The following is a 5,891-nucleotide window of genomic DNA, read 5'->3' as shown; positions in this document are numbered from 1 at the left end:
CTAGAATGTAGAAGAGGAGAGAGCCGCGTGTGAGGAGGGGCCCGGCACCAGGAGAGGCAGCGCAGCGTGCGTTAGAGGCGTGGCGGCGGCACGCGGCGTGCGGGGCGCTGCGCTGCACACGTGCACGTGCACGTGCGCCGTGCGACGAGCGTGCATGCGTGCAGCGGTGACGTGCGCTAGAAGCCAGGCTGCGGCCGCGGCGGCTGCGGCGGCGGCGGCGGCGGCGGCGGCGGTGGCAACAGCGCGTGCAACACATGCTACACGTCTTGCACCCATGCAACGTGCTTGCATGTTCAGCTGGGCGTCGGGCTCGTCGGCTGACGCGCGTGAGCGGGCCGTCAGCCGGCGGGGAATCAGCTCGCCTGCCCGTCAGGAGGACAGCGCGCTGCGCCGGCCGCCGGCGTCTGACCAGCCGGCTGGGACACGCGAGCGGGCCTCCCGACGAGACGCCGTCGGCCAGGGCACGGCAGCGAGGCGGACGTGGGAGGATGCCGCGCCGCTCAGTCGGCGGCTCGGGCGCGGGCGATCGCGCTGGCCCGGGACGACATGGCCCCGGCTCAGTGCACAGGTGCGCGTGGGGCGTGACCGGGGTCAGTTGGCTCGTGTGCTGCAGGGGCGCAGCCGCCAGCTGGTGCACGTGTCTCGTAAGGCTGCACGTTCGGCCCCGGCCGTGGGTGGTCTCTGGGCTGGACCGCAGGGCGGGGGAGGGGGCTGGATCGTCCTTTGTAGTAATGCTCGGGTGGGCCAGCTCAGCCGCGCGGCAGGCCGACCATCGCGGAAACGGACCCCGATAGGAAAGACGCCACCCGCGGGCGAGAGCCAGACGGAGAGAGAAGCAAGGTTGTGGCAGAAAGAGGCCGGGGGACTGGGATTCGAAGACGAGGTCATGTTTCTAAATACGCTCACAACTGCGGCACAAGACGTTAGGGTTAACAACAGCATCAAAATCAAAAGCGATGTGTTATACAGCGATCAACAACTGATTTAGTAAAGGGTTAGAAGGGTTGCAAATACGGCCGCACAGAGCGGCGGTGCGCTGGCCGACAGCACAACGATACAAAGGTGCACAGACTACAGCCGCACGACTTTACGACATTTAAAGATTTAAAGATTTAAATAGCAAAATGACATTAGAGCAAACCGAACACACAATCACACGTCAAGAGACGGCAGCACACAGTTCATTTTCAGCGCGTTTTGGCTGAGAGCTTTCGGCTAAAACAAGACAAAATTTGAACAACTTAGCATTTCATTCCAAGCACAATCTACTTTTCATCAGTACCTCTTCGAAACATCCTCAAAGAAATACAGTGAGTTTTCAGGAGTCAGCTAGGCCAGTGTGACTCGGAGCGCGTTACGGTGCACGTGACACTAGTGACCCCCCGTTATAATGCAGTCTGACCCTGCAACGGCGTCTTGTGATGGGGAGCCGTGACCCTCCAATGACGCCCGTTTTGGTGTACTTTGACTCTGCAGCAGCGTCTTGTGATGGGGAATCGTGGCACTCCAGTGACGCCCCGTTACGTTGCAGTGTGACTCTATAGCGGCGTCTCGTGATGGGGAACCGTGGCACTCCAGTGACGCCCCGTTATGTTGCAGTGTGACTCTATAGAGGCGTCTCGTGATGGGGAATCGTGGCACTCCAGTGACGCCCCGTTATGGTGCAGTGTGACTCTATAGCGGCGTCTCGTGATGGGGAATCGTGGCACTCCAGTGACGCCCCGTTATGGTGCAGTGTGACTCTATAGCGGCGTCTCGTGATGGGGAATCGCAACACTCCAATGATGTCCTATTATGGCACGGCGTGAAGCTCTAGTAACCGTCGCAACTATTCAGTGGATTTAGGTATATACAGAGTCCTTTTTACGATGCAGTGTGCTACGTTGGTGATTGCCCAATACTGGTGCGGTGCGATGTCTCGTGACACCTCGTGGTGGTGCGATGTTACACCGGTCGCGTCTAGAGATGCCGCAAAACTACGCTGGTGACGCCCCGCTACGATCCAGCGGAGTACCGACCGACGCCTAGCAGAGGTGTAGTGTGACACCCCAATAACACGCGTGACGTCGACGCCAGGTGACGGGGGGCGGCGACACAAAAACGGCGGCCCGGAAGCGACGCTTTTTACGGTGACGACACCCGCGACCGGCGCGCACGACACTGCGGCGGCAGCGGGCGATGACGCCCGAGATAGTGCCGGCGCGCCCCCATCACCAGCTGCGGGCCGCGACTGCCGCGCTCGCGCTGCTATCGCGCCGGCCACGTCCACGTGAATCAGCGGCTCGCACGTGTGAGCTGTGATCCACGGCTCGCACGTGTGAGCTGAGATCCACGGCGCTGTGATCACGTCTCGCCCGCTTGTGAGCAGGAGCCCCACACTTTGCTGGAGGGTGCTGATGCCGTTTGATCTGGACGAACAGCTGATTGGGAACAGACGGCGCCTGTCGGTTCAAAGCTTGCTGCGCACTTGGATTTTCAGCTCTTATCGAAAGGGCAAGGCCAGTGGTCACACGGCAAGCCAATGGCCATGCGCTTTTCGAACAGACATACTACTGCTCTCATTCTGAGCCAACAAGGCTCCTGATGTTCTGGTAATAATCCGTCACTTATGTGCAGCGCTGCTTGCCTCCCCCCCCCCCCTTTCCCCCTGCCCAGTCCCTTATCAGCGTGACACACTCCAGAGCTGTGTCCAGGAAATCCAGAGGAGATCCCGAAAACCCAGCCGCGTGTGGCGACGCGTCAGCCCCCCCCTCTCCTCCCTCCCCAGGTCATGTCGACCCAATGTCTGATCGCCGGGACAGTGGCTGCGGCGGCCCCATTTGGCGGTGACGGCGGTGCTTAGCACGACGTGCTGATGTGAATAAACTCGCGGCAACAGGGGCATGGTGAGACGCACAGGATGACATGGGAGACGGGGAGCATGGGTGACACAGGACACGGAGACACGGGACACGGGGAGGGTGGGTGACACGAGATACGGAGAGCGTGGGTGACACGGACACAGGGAGCATGGGTGGGACGGGACACAGGGAGCGTGGGCGACACAAGACACAGGGAGGTACGGGACACGGGGAGTGGGTGACACGGGACACGGGGAGCGTGGGTGGCACAGGACAAGGGGAGCATGGGTGACACAGGACACGGGAGGGTGGGTGGCACGGGACACGGGAGCGTGGGTGACACAGGACACGGGAGACACAGGACACGGGGAGCATGGACGACACAGGACACAGGGAGACACGAGACACGAAAAGCGTGGATGGCACAGGACACAGGGGGACATGGGACATGGGAGCATGGGTGGCATAGGACGCACGAGCATAGGTGACATGGGACACATGGAGCGTGGGTGACACGGGATACCGGAGCATGGGTGGGACGGGACACAGGAGCGTGGGCGACACAGGACAAGGAGGCACGGGACACGGGAGGGTGGTGACACGGGCACGGGAGCGTGTTGTCCAGGACAAGGGAGCATGGGTGACACAGACACGGAGGGTGGGTGGCACGGGACACGGGAGCGTGGGTGACACAGGACACGGGAGGCACGGGACACGGGGAGCATGGACGACACAGGACACAGGGAGACACGAGACACGGGAAGCTTGGATGGCATAGGACACAGGAGACATGGGACATGGGTAGCATGGGTGGCGTAGGACGCACGGAGCATGGGTGACATGGGACACATGGAACGTGGGTGACACGGGATACAGGGAGCATGGGTGACACGGGCCACAAGGAGCATGGGTGACACGGGACACAGGGAGCGTGATGACACGGGACACAGAGCATGGGTGACACGGGACACAGGGAGCATGGGTGACACGGAACACAGGGAGCGTGGGTGACCCACCACACAGGGAGCATGGTGCACGGGACACAGGGAGCGTGTGACACGGGACCAGGAGCGTGTGGTTACACGTACACAGGGAGCATGGTGCACAGGACACAGGGAGAATGATGACACGGACACAAGGAGCATGGGTGACACGGGACACAGGGAGCATGAGTGGCACGGGACATAGGGAGCATGGGTGGCACGGGACACAGGGAGGATGGGTGGCACGTGACACAGGGAGACTGAGTGATATGGGCGCAAGGAGCTGGTGACACGAGACACAGGGAGTGTGGGTAACACGGAACACAGGGAGCGTGGGTGACCCATCACACAGGGCAGCGTGGGTGAATGGAGTATGGGTGACAGGGCACTACGGAGCGCAGCTGATAGGGGACACAGGGAGCGTGGGTGACACGGTTCATAGGTAGCGTGAGTGACACGGGGTGCAGTTTCTCAATATTGTCCCGGGCAAGAGTCATCGCGTGCAAAAGTGGCATTGACCGTACCCAAACCCACCCAACATTGCTCCTTCCTTTCCAATCGCCCGCAGAGCTGCAGCTGTAGAAAATAACTACGACTGAAACACTGAGTTAGTGATGATGTGCGGTTTATGTAGGCTTATTTTTAGCGCATTACAACTCGCCTATCTGTATCAGCATGGAGTGTGGGCAACCGACCCCCGTGGTCGGTCGCCCGTGGTCGGTTGCCCGTGCCAAGCATGGTCGTGCGCTGCCCGTCAGCTGATCCCTTCTACCCGGTGGCACGTTTGGTGACGTCACATATCCCGAGGAGGCCACCATCACGCGGTCGCGACCCGTTTAGCTGGAGGCTAGCCTCCCAATCCAGCTGTGCCCCTCCCCTCTTTCCCCTTCAATTCACGCTGATCCCAAATCCTCAATCGACGCTAGCTTGCACAAAGCCTTCAGGGCACGGCGCGTTCCACGAGCGATGACTTGTGCACAAATCCGACTTCACCGTAAGCGTGTGTACTTTTCGAAACGCGTAAAAGTTGTAGTATCGCCTCGTCTAGCAGAATCTGACCTCACGCAGGCCCGGGGCGTCACTAGGTCACCGTTCACCAGCGTCCGTGCCAGGTCCCGGGCAGTGTCCTCCAGCTTAACCTGAAACAAAATAGCATCTGGCTCAGTCCCTGCGTGTGATTCACGCCACCGTCATTAATCAGGCACGGCGCCGCTTTGCCGCCTGTCATATACATCTTGGCAGCCATTATACGCTGACACATATGCGTGCGGACCAGCTGTGCGGTATTTACATATCGCTGGATCTCCCACGAAGGGCGTGAGAAGCGCGGGCGGGGTGGGACTTCCGCTGAAGTACTCGGTAATAGGCGGGCCAAGCGTCCGCGGGCACGAACATGACGAGCCTACATATGCAAACCGCCGCTTGCACGAGCAGAATTCTGAGCAGCAGTTATGCCGCGGTCCGCGCAGGAGCGTAGGACCACGTTGTCAGGGGCTGCACGTTAATTAGTGACTCCTTTGTCCATAATTCGTGTCGTACAGTTTGAAGCTTGAAATTATAATTGGTATACGTTGAAGTTAAACTGTTATTGTGTTGTGTTTTTGTGCTTCATATGTTGACTAATCAATTTGGGGGACAGGGCAGCGGAAAAGCGAAAGCAGCCGAAGATAATTTAAAACTGAAATCTGTTCATTGACGTAGTTATGTTTATTGGTAAACATACACGAACGATGGAAACACGGGACAAGCTTTTAACCCCTAAAATGCATATATTTTATGGTAAGGTAATGCCCCACGAGGATGATAAATGAAATCCCAACACAAAGCGGGAGGCAGTGACAGGCTGCTCTCTGTAAAGAAACGAGCGTTGTGGCAACAAAAAGCTTTTTGATCGAAATGCCAGATTTTTGACCTGGGGCACCATTGTCCTTCGTTGAAGCCCTGTCAAGGTCGACAGTCAACTGGCAACGTTGGAGTGTCCCACCGTAGAGACAACGTACTTCATCGATGGCTATGCTCCCCCGAGTCGCGGTGCATCCCTCATACACAGCGGTCTCCTCAATTTACC

This window comes from Pollicipes pollicipes, unplaced genomic scaffold (assembly GCF_011947565.3).
Source record: "Pollicipes pollicipes isolate AB1234 unplaced genomic scaffold, Ppol_2.1 Scaffold_5724;HRSCAF=6776_pilon_pilon_pilon, whole genome shotgun sequence".
Lineage (NCBI taxonomy): Eukaryota > Metazoa > Arthropoda > Thecostraca > Pollicipedomorpha > Pollicipedidae > Pollicipes > Pollicipes pollicipes.
Note: the sequence above shows the minus strand (reverse complement) of the source record.